Here is a 16,301-nt window from a genome sequence, read left to right as displayed (position 1 = left end):
TTGTTTTCAAGGTGCGTAGACGGGGAATACAATTAACAAACCTTTTATTGCGATAACAGAGCTCTCTAAAATTAAAAACATTCATAATTTATCACACACTAAGGTTTCGGATAGCTCTTACTAAACACAAAAAGCTCTTCAGCTCTGAAGGTGACTGTAGGCTTATATAATAAACACGACTTGGTGTAAGGCAGCAAACGGAAGAACCGCAAGTGGGCATGGAAAAGCCTAACGGGGAGACTAAAATGAAATTGACTTCCATAATCTTTTCTAACCCCGCCATTATGCAAGATTAGGTATACTGAGGCAGATTAATAGCATTAAATATCCTACTCAGTTCAGTCGTTCAGTCGTGTCCGACTCTTCGTGACCCTATGGACCATGTTACGCCACGCTTTCCGGTCAATCACTATCTTCCTAACATCACTTAACTTCATCTGCAGCGCCTCGAGGATGCCATCTAACCACTGCGTTCGCTGCCTACCCCTTCTCCGGCGACCCTCAACCTTTCCCAACATCAAATCTTTCTCCAGCAACTCCTCTCTTCTCATCAGATGACCAAAGTAGCTGAGATTTAACTTTAGAATTTGGCCCTCCATTGAGCAGTCAGGGTTTATGGTCGACAGTATCGACTGATTTGATCTTCTGGCAGTCCAAGGAACTCTCAAGAGTCTCCGCCAGCACCACAATTCAAACGCGTCAATTCTTCGGTGGTCAGTAATTAGTAAGACCATAGCAGGAGTTATACGGATCTTGGTTGGCAGACTAATGTCTCTGCTCTTTACAAGGCGGTCAAGGCTAACCATGGCTCTCTTTCCCAGAAGCAGTCGTCTCCTAATTTCATGGCTGCAGTCCCTTTCCTGGGTAATCTTGGAGCCCAAGAAGAGAAAATCTGTCACAGCTTCCACTTCTTGTCCCTTGATGCTCCAGGACTTGATAGGGCAAGACGCCATGATCTTTGTCTTTTTAATGTTCAGTTAAAGTCCAAACTTCTCACTCTCTTCTTGTATGCGCATCAGAAGTCTCTTGAGTTCCACTTCACTTTCATCCATTAAAGTGGTATCATCCGCATAGCTAAGGTTGTTGATACGTTTTCCAGCAGTCTTCACTCCAGCTAAAGACTCGTCTACACTGGCATTCCTCATGATGCACTCTGCTTATAGGTTAAATAGGCAGGGCGACAGTATGCAGCCTTGCCACACTCCTTTCTCAATCGAAACCCAATCAGTAAGACCATGCCCAGTTTCTGACTGTAGCCTCTTGCCCTTCATACAGGTTCCTTAGGAGACAGATGAGGTGAATTGAAACTCCCATTTCTTGGAGAGTTTGCCACAATCTGCTGCGATCTACGCAGTCAAACGCTTTGGCATAATCAATAAAGCAGAAGTAGGTGGGTTTCTGGAACTCTCTTGCTTTTTCCATGATCCAGCGAAGGTTGGTAATCTGGTCTGTAGTTCCTATGCCCTTGCGAAACCCAGCTTGCACGTCCGGTAGCTCTCGATCCACATTCTGCAGCAGCCTACCTTGGAGGATTTTCAACATCACCTTGCTAGCATGCAAAATAAGCGCGATCGTGCGGTAGTTGGAACAATCTTTGGCACTGCCATTCTTTGGAATGGGGATGTATACTGACCTCCTCCAATCATGTGGCCACTGCAGCGTTGTCCAAATCTTCTGACGTAATGGTTGCAGAATGTTAACAGCGTCATGGTTGAGGTTTTGAAGCAACTCAGCTGAAATGCCATCAATTGAGCTAGCTTTGCTCTTAATAAGGCTGGCTAAGGCACATTCAACTTCACTCTTCAGGATGCCCGGCTCGAGATCAGTATTCACAACCACCTTATGTTGGGTTTGCACATACTTGTCCTTCTTGTACTGTTCTTTTGTGTATTCCTGGCGCCTCTCCTTTTTCTCTGAGGCTTCAGTGAAGTCCCTGCCTCGTTTGTCCTTTATCACGCCCAGCTTCCTTTAATATCTTTGATTGTCTTATACAGAGCTCTTGCGTTCCTCAGTTGGCTGTTGTCCTCAACTGCTTGGCACTGTATGATCAGGAAGGCATTCTTATCTCTCGTTGCTATTTTCTGAAAATCCGCATTGAGTACCTTGTATCTTTCTCTTTCCCCTACAACTTTTGCCATCCTCCTTTCCTCAGCTATTTGCAAAGCCTCTTCAGATAACCAGTTTGCTTTCTTGCATTTCTTTTGCTTTGGAACTACCTTAGTAGCAACTACTTGTATTATATCACGAACATCAGTCCACATCTCTTCGGGCTCTCTGTCTTCTAGATCTAATTTGAAATCGATTCCTCACTTCCACAGCATATTCTGATGGAATTGGATCCAGATCATACCTGAAAGGCCTTCTAGTTTTCTGCGTTTTCCTCAATCGAAGCTTAATTTTGGCAACAAGAAGCTGATGATCGGTGCCACAATCGGCCCAAGGCCTTGTTTTAACTTCTTGTATAGCGCTTCTCCATCTCTGCCGGCAAAGAATATAATCGATCTGATTCCTGCACAGACAGTCCGGTGAAGTCCATGCGTACAGGCGCCTCTTGTGCTGTTGAAAATGAGTATTCGCTATGGTCAGGTTGTTTTCTTGACAAAACGCTGCTAGCCTCTGCCCAGCTTCATTTGGCTCACCAAGACCGAACTTGCCTGTAATTCCGGATATTTCTTCACTCCCGACCTTAGCATTCCAGTCTCCTATGAGAAAAACAACGTATGATGATGGAGTGCGGTCTAAAAGGCATTGCAGGTCCGCATACTCTCAACGTCAGCTTCTTCAGCAGTAGTGGTTGGTGCATAGACTTGTATAACTGTTATGTTGAAAGGGTGACCTTGGATACGAAGTGAAATCATTCGGTTGTTTTTGGGGTTGTACCCAAGCACTGCTTTGCCCATTCTTGTGTTTACTATGAGAGCAACCCCATTCCTTCTCTTGGATTCGTGCCCACAATAAAAGACATAATGGTCGCTGGAGTTAAATTCTCCCATTCCGGTCCACTTGAGCTCGCCGATACCCAAGATATCAATGTTCCTTCTGTCCATTTCTCGCTTGACGACAGCCAGTTTACCTTGCGTCATAGACCTTACATTCCATGTTGCTATGTGATATATCTCCTTGCAACATCGGACTTTCGGGTCACTTCCTGACACATCCACATCTGAGCGTCCTTTTGGCTTTAGCCCAGCCGCTTCATTCGTCCTGGAGCTACTAGGAATCGCCCTTTGTTCATCCCCAGTAACATGTGGGACGCCTTCCAAACTGGGGGGCTCATCGTCCGGCGCCATATCATTAATGCTATTATGACTTGCCATAGGGTTTTCTTGGCGGGAAATACTGGAGTGGCTTGCCATTACCTTCTCCAGTGAATCACATTTTGTCAGAACTCTCTGCCGTGACCTGTCTATCTTGGGTGGCCCTACACAGCAGAGCTCACGACTTCATCGAGTTTCGCAAGCCCCTCCGCCACGACAAGGCAGTGATCCATGAAGGGGAAATATCATACTACACCTCCCAAATTTTCATTTGTACCATTGTAAAAAATTAAGAATATCGCATCGCAAACAGTTTGGCGTTCAAACTAAGCATTATCTTGCTGCTTCGTTTTAAATGCGGTCAGCTAAAATGTAACATATCAAACAATTACTGATTTAGTCGTGTTGTTTGTGAATTTCTGAAAGCACTTTTTTTGTTTTTTTCTGAGCGTGGTGCACTATGGAACGCACCGAGAACTTCGGACGAGAGTTCTCAAGTCTGAATGAATAAATGAATGAATGAATGTTTGTTCCGCTTTTGGCTCACAAAAAGCTGTGGTGACGAAAAAAAAAAAGAAGTTCGCATGGACGTTCGACGGGCTTCACCACACGTAAAAGTCGACGATGACAGCAGCGGAAGTTCAGGCGGTATGGAATGAACAATTCACTCGATACAAAAGAGGATAGGGCTGTGCATGATACAAAGAAAGAGTATACAATGGGAAGGAAAAAAAGTAAAAAATAAATAAAAGGTCGACAGATGCTCTTCTTTCCAATAAAACCTAATCAGGAAACATTTTAAAGAAAAAGTCATTTTGTTTAGGCTACTATAATGACAAGTATTAAAACACATTGGCAATATATATTTCAACACTGCAAAATCATAGTTTGTTTCACACCTGGGTACCTTAAACATTTCAAGCTTTACATCGCCCGGGTGGTGCTGTGGTTACGGCGTTCGACTACAGTTCCGAAGGATGCGGGATTGAATCCCGACCTCGGCGGCGGCTTTTCGTTGGAGGCGAGAAGCAAGGCGCCCGTGTGCTATGCGATGTAGTGCACTTTAAAGAACCCTAGGTGGTCGAAATTTCTGGAGTCCTCCACTATGGCCTCTCTCATAGCCTGAGTCGAAACCAAACCATTTCAGGCTTTATTCTTGTATAAGGCGTGTTGTGTGGCACCAGCTGTACAATGCGGGACAAAAAGGGGTCATTTTGTGCCGTATGCTTTTTACAAAAAGAAGCAGACCTGTACTTGAACCGCTTAAGGACCGGAATGATTTTCTATTTTATCCGTATGGTACGAGGTGGGATGTCATAAGAGGAATTTGCAACAAAGCGTAGCATTTTGTTTTCTGGAGAACAAAACGATTTTTCAAATTGGACATAGTGGTATTCCCCATACCAAATAGCAGTGCTCTAAATATGTGAAATAGAATGCATAGTAGAGGTGAAGTTTTGGTTTCGTTGGGTAGAATATATTTATTACGAGAGATTATACATATGAATTTACAAAGCTTAGTGGAGACCTTGTTTATGTGAGCATCCCATGATCCTGTAGGGGTAAAGTGTAGGTCAAGGGAAGTGAATGACTGGACATACTCGACTCGATCTTGAGCCTCCGAAAAATATAGGTGGCGCATTTCCTACTAGCTTGCCCTTAGCATGAAATATTATTGCCTTTGTTTTTTCTTTGTTTACTGCCAAACAATTTAAGGACGACCATACCTTCAGAGACGACAAGACTTTGTTCGCGGAATCCTCTAGTGAATCAGTTAGTCAGTGGAGAAGCAGAATAACCTTGTGTATTTAGCGTAAATAATGAATTTTATCGTGTTGTTTATATTAACGAAACCATTTCTATATAAGCTAATAAATATAGGACCCAGAAGACTACTATATGGCACGCCATTTGAAATTTATAGTGCACTGGAGCGACAATTATTGATAAGAACATATCGGGATCACGAGCACATATATCAATCAATCAAAATATCTTTATTTCGCAACTCTGCAACGCGAAAAAGGGGGTTGGAGAAACCGCTGCGTCATTGTAGCTTGACTGGGCTCCAGCCACCCATCAGCAGTGAAAACGTACGTATTACATTTATGAATTAGAAACAAAATAAATATATGTCACATCACGTACCAGTACAAGAGCATATGGGTATGCAGAAATGAAAAATCACAGTGTTGTTTGAATGAAAAGTTAAAATGCTAATAACACACTTGTCATAAAAATAAAAAATAAATAAAAGTTAGCTCATACAATATTATTGTAAGGTGACAAGCATTTTATACACTGCCCTCTACATAAGGTGCAACAGTAATGAATACTGAAATTAATAAGATAAACACATAAAAGGCGTAGAAAAAATAAGCTCAAAAATACGAATTAAAATAACCGAAAAGAAAAATAGCGTGGTAGCGCGGGAGAGGAAAAAAAAAAAGAAAACCTACGTACTTGTAAACAAAATGTTCCCTATCTTTCATACAAACAGGCTAGACAAGTCTTTTTGTTAACGTAAAAATGTGAATAGTTAATGACTTGAGAAGGTTCAAGACATGGTCACGTATATCATAATGGCAGTAAGAAAGAAAGCCTACGTGAAAAGTTTTGTGTTCATTTTGCACTGCCAGGTATCATTACTAAATGACGTCTCCATTGCAGGCGTCTATTGCGAGCTAGTCCCAGTGAGCCAGGGTGTCATATAGCGCCAAACGAGGTCACGTGGTTCGAAATCTTCACGTAAACAAATAAATCACGAATCAATACATATCAAATTTGGCAGTAGGCTGACCGAGACGGCTGCTTTACACTTTGAGCTACTACTACCCGTGCCGCCTCGAAAAAAAAACCAACAAACAGACAAACAAAAAACAAAGTAATATCAACTTATGCGATAAATCTTTTCATATATCAATTTCATCGATAGTTATTAAGAAGAATCAACAAGAAATCTACACTCTGGTCATTTCTTTTCAGCGCAAAGAAGGGCTCTAAGGGAATGGTCGTGAGCCCCAGGTTGCCCATGACATCTCGACGAACCCTTCAGTTTCGTTCATCGGGCGAAAAATGTAACAGAATCAGGCTCAGCCCTGATGGACTTACAGCTAGCACGCAAGCCGCTCCTAGAACTCTGCGTGCAGACTGTCATGCATTTCTATGCCACGGCAGGCGCGCTCAGATTAGGCAGAAATATAAGGCACGTTTGCAGCCAAGAGTATACAGGAAAGCGCGCAATGCTCGGATGCCGAAGCGCTGGAAAGGGTGATAGGAGGCTTAATTTGGTCTCAAAAAAGAAGCCCTCGTCGACCATACTAGATGGCATGCTGCGTTCAAACGTCGTCACATTGAGCTTCGCGCGTATGCAAAAATGAAGGATTCTGTAGGGCGATATTTTAAATCTACACCAGCTACACTAGTGCAGCAAAAATCCATTGTAGGTATAGGAGATTTCCTACACTGGTGTAGCTAGTCTAGGTTAAACAAATGGCCCTTGTATCTGAGGTAGTAGCTTAATGATAACGCTAAAATACCAACAATCTCTAAGAAACGACATACAGAGGGGAGGCACTACATGCCTTTTTTTTTTCTTTATTAGGCACTACATGCCGTGCCATGTTTGTGCTTCGTGTCTTGTTAGGAATTGCTATCTTTGCATAAAAATGGAGCGGCGAAGGAGCACAGTGAATGAATTCTCTGCAATATTTATTGATTTGGGACCGAAGAAAATGACCTAAGGGTTCAAGGAAGCTTAGCATATGCAGAGTGGCACATTTGTAACCAGACAATCGGAGGGAATCAGTAGTGTCGCTTTAGTTTGTCTCTGCGTATGCGTCTTGCCGTCCTTTCGGCGTTGTCTGGTAAATGGACGGAGTACAGAGCAGTTAAGTACCCTGAATTACTTTTCACGATGCGGTGGTCTCTCATATCGAAATAAAGAAAACGTCAATAGCGACCGCAGAAAGTTAGATGTTTAAGTTAAGGCTAAAAAATTGTTTTGCTGGTGGTGCTGACAATAATTGTATTCCTTATTCCACATTCTTTGAAATTAACCTTCGTGCTCAAAGCATTGGACTGTTTCATAAAATCGTAGTAATTATTCCACATTGATTGAAATAAAGGAATCATGCATTTCTGCTTCGTGTTGTAATGCCTGTGGTCAGGCATTAAAACACTTTTTCATTTTACCGAATCCCTTTCCTACTCACAAATTCGTGTAATTCGTGTACCTTCAATGAATTGTACTGTAATGTGTATGTGGTTTAACTCTTCGACTACATCGGTGATGATGATGTTTGGTTTATGGGGTGTGACGTCCCAAAGCAACTCAGGTTATGAGCGACGCCGTAGTCGAGGGCTCTAGTATTTTCGACCGCCTGGGGTTCTTTAACTGAGACGCACTGAAATGCACACAGTACACGCAGACCATGAGTTTTACCTCGTTCGAAACGCGGCGGCGGCTGCTGCTGCCGGGCTCAAACCTAAGTCGCCCGGTCAGCAGTCGAGCGCCTTAAGTACAGGGCCACCGCGGTGGGACCACGGGTAAGAATAGGGAAGGAAGGTAGATCAGGCCTTGGACAGTCGGATCAGCTGTGTGTGGATGTCGCTGAAAATACAGGAGGCGCTGGTTAAGGTGACGGTAATACTATGTTGACGTAGGATAAGTTGGTGTAATTCAACACTTATCTGAAATTCGATGTGAGAAAACATACAAGTGTAGAACTGTGAAAGGTTCCAAATGTCTGGTAATACATAGTGCAGTCACTCGGATCATAGTGCAGTACATAGTGCAGTAAGTCAGCTGTAGTGAAGGGTGTTAAAAGGCGAATACCTCAGCAATACAGGATAGTTACTAATCAAACGATTGAATTTGTAGTATGGCACATTTGGTCTAACGCTCAAAATGACAGGGGCTATGAGAGATGCTGTAGTGGACGGCTCCCGATAAATGCCGCCGACCTGGGGTACGTGGTGAAGTACACGGCTGCCCTCCTCTCTGCCTCCATCGAAATTGCGGACGCCGAGGCCTGGATCGAAGCCGGGTGCTTGGGTTCAGCAGTCCAGCGCCATAATCCCAGAGCAACCGTGACGTGGCGAATGACTTTCTTCTATGCAGCTGCAATCTAAGGGTTACAGGGTTTCACCGAATGAAAGAAAAATCAACTGGGGCACAAATCATTAGCGCTCGACCCACCTGTGTCTATCAACCAGAGCAGCGATTGTGTGCCAGCCCATAACTACGTGTGGCCTCGTTTTGACCATGGCTACCATGTAACCATCAAACCACCAGCCGATTTCAATCTGGCGCCTACTTGAAACAGGCAGGTGCTCTTGAAGCGAAGCAGCAAATTTTAACCAATGATTTTAGGGTACTGCAGAAGCTATGAAGGATTAATAAGCGCGGGAGGATTGAGAATAAATTCAGCAAAATCCATGATGCTGCAATACATTTGAACATTTTTAAACGCTTTCTTTAAAACGTAGGGCAATAGCATATGGGAATGTATTAGTCACCTCTTTCTGCAATGTTCTAGAGCTTTCAATTAGATTAATTTGTCGGAGTACGCCCATCCAATAAATTATTCCATATTATCCATCTATGAATTCGTCCTAATCACAACGTTTATTGAACTTGAGGAAATATGCTAATCCTACGCTTAATCTACCCAGTAACCCGACTTGGTTCCAAAATTTATGCGTAATCGGTCCGTTCCACTCGGTCGGTCAAATTTGAAACATTTTGGAGGGCATGGTCCCACAACTAAAGTTTAAAGTTGCACCCACATCTTGAGAAGTTCTTAGCCGATTTTTGAATTTGCGGCAATCGTGCGACAATACAATTGTTTTATTGATGCCACGTGACCAAGAAGTTGAGATAAACAACATTATTACCATAGATTTGCATATCGTTAGTAACTGAACCTCAGTAGCTCTTGTAAAGGCGTGACATCCAAGCCCACGACAAAAAGAGCTTCCTTCCCTTCGAGTCCAATTTGTGACCCTAAGCGACGATCGGTTATCCTCTGTTCGCAGTACATGACCTGCGATCCCATTTCTATTTGCTTTCCACTAGAATGTCATTAACTAGAAGGATTTACCTGACCCCCCCTGCACGCTTTATTTCTCGTAACATTACACCTACTGATTTTCAATCGTTGTCATCAGCTTAAGTAGGGCCCTTTTGGTTAGCCTTCCCGTTTTAGCCCCAGAGGTGGGTATGGGTAAAATGCAATTATATACTTTCCTTTTGAGCGATAACGGTAAGCTGCTTGTCATAATCTGCGAGTACTTGCCAAATGCGGTCCATCTTAATATTATTCTTTTTGTTATTTCAATTTGATGGTCTGCATCTGCGGTTCCTACCTGTCTTAAAAAAACATATTCGCCTGCAACGTCCAGTGTTTTGCTACCTATTGCAAACTGCTGTTCCTCCCCTAAGCTGTCGACATGACTTTAGTCTTCTGCCTATTGATTTTCAGGCGTACCTTTCTGCTTGTCCTGTCTAGGTCATCAATCATTCCGTGTGGTTCATCCCCTTTGTTAGTAAACAAGGCAATCTCATCAGCGAATCGAAAATTACGAACGTATTCTCCCTCAACTTTTATCCCTTACTGCTAGCATTAGAAGAACATGAATACCACCTTTAAGCAAGCTGTGATTAGTACTGAGGAGATCGTGTCTCGTTGTATAATTTATTTAACTGAAGAAATTGTATTACTTCCTTTATCCATAACTATGGTTGCTGTGAACACAGTGGCTGTGTAGCCACTATATATATCTTCCAATATTTGAACGTATGGTGATATACACCCTGATTTCGCAATACCTGAACGGCTGCAGTGGTTTGTGCTGAGTCAAATGCTTTTTGTAATTAATGACTGCTATGTTTAGGGGTTGATTATATTCCGAGCATTTTTCTATCTTCCGGTTGTTAGTACAGATATGATCGATAGTCCACTATTCTTTTCCCAAAATCGTCTTGATACTTTGATTCATTAAAATCTAACGTTACCCTGATTTTATTAGCGATAACCTTAGTAAATAACTTGTACGTCACCGATAGCAAGCTTATTGGTCTATACTTTTTCAAATCCTTTGCGTCCCCTTTCTTATGAACTAAGACGATGTTTGCGTTCTTTCATGATTCCCGTACCGTTGTTGTCACCAGGTATTGCGTATACAGGGTGGCCAGTTTTTCTAGCAAGACATCACCTCAGTCCAATGCCTGCAGTTACCTGATCCTCCTCAGCTGCCTTCCCTGTTTTCATAACTTCTAAGCTTTCATAACCTTGTAGTTCGTTACTGGTGGCACGTCTGATCGTTTTTCACTACTGCCAATATCATTATTGTCCTAACTACTTTTGCTACTGTATAGGTCAGTATAAAACTCGTCTACTTTGACCTATTGTCCGTATATTAGCGACCACCTTGCCCTCCTTGTAGTTTAATGCATACGTCTGTTTTTTGGCTATGCGTAATTTCCACTTCTCCGCGTTAAGGCTGCCACCATTCTTTAGATCATGTTCGATTTTCTCCATGTTATACTTCTTGATGTCGGACATTTTGCACCTATTGATTAGCTTTGACACCTATTTCAATTCTATCCTGTTTGTTGGGTTGAGGCTTTCATCCTTTGGCGTTTCTTAATAAAATCTTTCATCTACTTTGATAATTTACCGGTATCCTCTCTAACCACCCTGCCGCCTACTTGTGCCGCGCACTCATGCAGTAAAGATATCTGAAGGTATTTTTGATTGCTTCTACACTAAGATCGTATACTGGATTAATTATGAATATCTGTTCTGTAGCATGGTCCCGAATTCTTATAACTTCCCTCGCACCGCTAATTCGTTGATGGACATGTGACTAATTTGTTTCGTTACTTCTTCAAATCTATAGTAATCACGGACCTTAACATATCCTGTGGTTACTGTGCCGCATCGTACCTTTTCGATTACCTCTACATCTTGCATAATTCCAGAGTTAGAATATGAAGTCATTTGCATTTTTTAGACTCCCGTTAGAGCTTTTCTATGTCGACTTACGATCGTTCCGTCTACTGACGAAGATATTCATTGCTATTGGGTTGTTCCGCTCTGTAAACTCAAATAATAACTCCCCTCTGCTTTTTCTAGAACCAGTGCCATAGTCAGCCACTGACTGGTCACCAGCCTGCTTTTTCCTACCCTGGCATTCAAGTCGCCCATCAGTTTAGTAGACTGCGTTTTTTTTCTTTATTTTTCTTTTTTTTTTTACATAAACGGGCAGCCGAGGCAAATGGTTGAAAACCTGGCAAGGCCTCGGTACCCAAGAATAGTTTGACAGTACAGTGAAATAATACACTGTCAATTAACCTAAGCATATACAGCCTAACACAGTAATAAACGCATATGCCACAAAAGGCTTGTTATACACGCGAGAACCACAGAAGCACAAAAGGTATACAGCGAAAGCTAAATTGTACAGACTTACAAACATATAGTACAATAGAATCATGACTGGCCAACCAGTCATAAGCTGCAAACATTGGCGACACAGTAATTCACACCAACCAAGAAAATTCAACAAGCGTGATAAAGTCAAGATAATTCCACCCAAAGCTTGAATTATTAGAGTGGAGAAAATTCAATATTATTTGCAATAAGCAATGCTTTAATGTTATGTTTGAATGTAATGCTGCTAGCGGAGAAGTCAGCATTGAGATTGGGTCTGTTAAGAACAGTGGGAGCTTGGTAGGTTAGTGTTTGCTTTGCCATATTCGTTCGAACTTTTGGGGGTAAGATTTTGTAGGTTCGAAGTTCATACCTCGCTGGGCTATGACCTGATATTTATGTGTGTAGCCTGTGACGATAGATGTGTTGTAGCAAGCGAAAGTAATGAATCTGATTGGCTTTTAGCATACTATGCTTAAGAAATAGCGGTACTGTGTGCAGATGCTGCGGTCTACCACAATTCCCTTCAATCGCTAATACGACCCTATTTTGAACGACCATGACTCTCAAAATTTTCATGGATTGTCGTACCCCATATAAGGATGAAGTATGTGAGCTGCGAATAAAATAACGCACAGTATATTGAACGCTTGACACAAACCTGTACTAAACTAGCGATCTTGCACATGCAACCTTAAACTTTGCTGATGTCATCAATGAGTTGTAATGTTGAGTGTTCCATGAACAATTTTTTTCCATGAAACACTAATAAATTTATGGTTATTAACTTCTTTTAGTTGTGTTTGTTCGCATCTCACATTTAAGAGATAACATTGACAGTATTAATTAGTCGGAATATTACCTATTCTATATCCTCGTTGAAGCTTTCGACTGCCTGGTCATTATGACAACCAACAGGAGCGTAAGCCTGTACAACCTTCAGTTTATACCGCTTATTAAGCTTGATAACGATGCATGCCACCCACTCATTATTGATGTAGAATTTATCTAAGTTGCCAGCTGTATGCTTATTGACAAACACCTTTACTACTAGTTCTCGTCTCTCAGGTAAACCTCGATAACATAAAGCATGGCCGCCCTTCAGTACCCTATAGGCCTCATTTTGAGTCTTTACCTCACTAATCGCTATGAGATCCCATTTTGTGTCTGCTATACTTCTTCGAAAAGAACTCCTGAGCTAACCTCACTAGCTAGGGTTCTAGCGTTAAACGTTGGAAGGGTCGGTTTCTAATTCCGTCCTGCCGATTGGACAGGCAGTACATGTAGCGAAAACCATCTCGCGAAAGCGGATCTTAACTCTTGCGACAGTCTGAACGAAATTAGTATTGGATTTAGATTTTTGTTGACACGCTCCTTTTTCAGGCATGTTGTGTTAGGGTACGGTCTTGTGTTGTATAACCAACGATGAGCAGGTATCAATGAAGATGTAGTTGATAAGATATGACGCATCGTCTGTGACCACCTCTGGCGGAAAACCAAAGCAGGGGAATGTTTCAAGCAGTTTGTCCCAAGTGAGCTTTGAGTCTACTCTACACAGTGGGTACAGGTCCACCTACTGGGGAATATGGTCGGTGACAGCTAGTAGTTAAAGTTTTCGGTTTAGAGATATTGGCTGAGGGCCCATCACGTCAAAGGCTGCAATTTGGAAAAAGGGATGACTTGTCAACGTATTGCTTGAGGCCTGTTGGTTTTCAACCCCGGAGGTAAGAGGGGACATAATTCATCACATCCTTCAGCATATGTGACCACGTAGCAATGAGGCACAACGTTTTGTAAGTCTTGCTGATGTCTCATGGACCAGCTAGCGCGCTATGATAGTAATATTGAAAGCAACATGTCCGCAGGCTGTTAGATACAAGAACCCGCAAAGAAAACTCACCGCTACTGTGGGCTCTGCAGCGATGTAACGCACGAAGAGAGCATTCCTGCTCTGCACGTATCAGTCGTGCCTCAGCTCTACCATTGGTTCATCCCCTAGAGCAGGGCTGATGCGCTCCATGGACCGGCCACAGTGGACATGTCCGAGCAGAGTGTCCAGCAACTGCTGGCGCCTGACGAATGCATCCCAAAGCTTGTCGGGCGAAGTCACTCTCAGGAGCCGTGGTGTTGGTTCACCATGTCAGGGCAAAGTAGCATAAGACGCAATGTATATCCGCAGGCTTGTTTCGAGCCTTTGTATACTCCATCCTGCAATGACAATTATGCAGAGCCAGAGCTCAGCGAGCGAGATGGCTGTCCTGTTGCTGCATCCTTGAGAGCCATGACAAAGCCAGGTAGTCAGTTTGAATGATGAATTTAGCCCGATCTAAATACAACGGAAGCTTCTTCAGGGTGAAAGTGATCGCAAAACATTCTTTCTCAGCTACTGGGTAGTAAATTTCGGTTACCAAAAGAGTGTCGCTGCGAACGCTAAAGGACAGAGATCCCCATTGTGTTCCTGAAGCAAAACATAGGAGGACGCCTAAGTTTCGCCTTAAGAGTGGACACGATAACGGGTGTGCTCAAGTCTCACTTCTAATGCTCGTATCTCTGCTACTCGCCTTTACTTCAACCGTCTAGCCGCCTCATGCTGAGCGCTTCCCGCCGCCTTCACAGCACCCGTCGTACTAAGGCAGCAGCGACTGCTTTACATTTGATCAAACAAATCTCTCCTTTAGGAGGAGGGGCACGAACAGATATGGCTGGACGACTTGCACGTTCAGTACTTCAACCTAAAATAGTGTACCGCGCTCATATACATAGACTGATGAAACGACAGCGGGCGCAGTGAGAAGCAATAATTAGAAACGCAATGCGCACCATCACGGGTTGACAAAACTTATACGCACCCCTATACTTCAAGAATATACACTGTTGAACACTCTGACCGAAATGTTTCCCCAGAGAAAAAAAAACAAGAAATTTAAAGATGAAGTATATGAAGTATTACGCAGTGAGGTGACAGCACAGACAGCGAAAATAATAGACCTCCTCCCTAAGAAAACTACTGATGTGGCTAATAGAGAAAATTAAGAGCTGGAAGCTGCTCCGCTTTCTTCAATACAATAGTCTACACGACTTACTTTAAATTAATGACAGGCCCATTTTATGCCACATGGCAAGCCATCAGTTAAAAAAAAAAAATGTCCCCTTCGTAGCTGGGCACCACCATCAGGCTACCAGCCATCAGCACACTTGCTTTGGGGTTAAACAACTGGGAAAATGTAAAGGCATTTTTAAAGCCTTACCGCTCCAGTGTCCGTTATATTCTGGGGGCCCCGCACGAAAGAGCTTGCTATTGGACGCTCAGTGGTCTCTGGTTACAGCGTATGGGCCAAGCATCTTCTGTGTCGATCCGATGCGCCAACACGTTTACTTCTCTGCGAACGCCTGTATCCGGGAAACTGTGCATCCTGCAATGACTCAATATTTTAGGTCTCCAACCACTCAATTTTTTTTAATACACATTAAGAAAACTTCTGGTAGATGACTGTGGCACTTCGCATTTCTGTCCCAAAAGCATCATATACATACTCTCTGGTGAGCTCAGGTCAGCTGACGTGTGCACCATCCCTCCGCCCCCATCATCCTCATTTCCTGCTGTGATGAGATGGTGTATGAAGAGCGGTTCACTATCATACCCCGCCGCGGCACAAAGCGTCTAATGGTTCTAGTTTCGTTTGGTTTCGTTTACGGGGTTTCACGTCCCAAAGCGATCCAAGTGTCTTAGTTGTCGCAGGCATTGAATATCAGCCACCGGGCCGGGATTGAACCTGCGTTCAGTAATTGAGTAGTAGAGCGCCCTAACCACCGATTACAATGCAAACATCCAGAACCTAACTGCACGTGAGATGGAGGTACAGTAAAGGTATAAACTCCCGGTCTGGATGTTGGTCGTACCTCCTGAATACTTCAGCTATTTGATACATATGAAAGTTTAGAGTCGACCTGCTTTTGTCGACGACGTATAAATAATTAAATAATTACTCCATTTACATTCGTATTATTTCATGCCATGGCGAGTATACGTGAAAGGAATCTAATTTGACGAAGTATGTAATGACCTTGAAATAATGCGGTGGTGCAAACTTTCGGTGGCATAGGCTCAGCAACCAAAAACACGGTGGATAATTAGACGAGTAGGTGGGCTTACCAGAGAGACAAAAATAGTTGTTCTGTGCGCCTCTACATCATGACAACAAAAATGGCACTGCTGACCTCCGCTCGACACTCGCTTCTAAACGTCACCGTGGATAGCCCAACAAGGTCGACGTGTGACCCTAATTCCAAGGCCTCAACTCCCTCCCCCCTTTCATCAAAAACCAGGCATCGTCGACGCACTCGGCACGGGGGCAGATACCGGGGGTCGACGCTCAGTAGGATAGCATACAAGTTGTATTTTTGTGTAGGAGGGTAAAAAGATGAGACGGACGTTATGGGAACCTGCATAAAATTCTAGAGGGCACTTTGGGCCACTAAAGTGCGATGAGGCGAAAGCCATTGTAGCGCAGTGGATCGTAGCCCTCCACTACGGCACCTCTGTCTTCCTCTCTTCTTTCACTCCTACCTTCCTTTCCTTCTTTACGGCGTGGTACATGTGTCCGCG

Source organism: Amblyomma maculatum, chromosome 1 (genome assembly GCF_055883805.1).
Source record: "Amblyomma maculatum isolate TAMU_Amacu chromosome 1, ASM5588380v1, whole genome shotgun sequence".
In the NCBI taxonomy this organism is placed as follows: Eukaryota; Metazoa; Arthropoda; class Arachnida; order Ixodida; family Ixodidae; genus Amblyomma; species Amblyomma maculatum.
Note: the sequence above shows the minus strand (reverse complement) of the source record.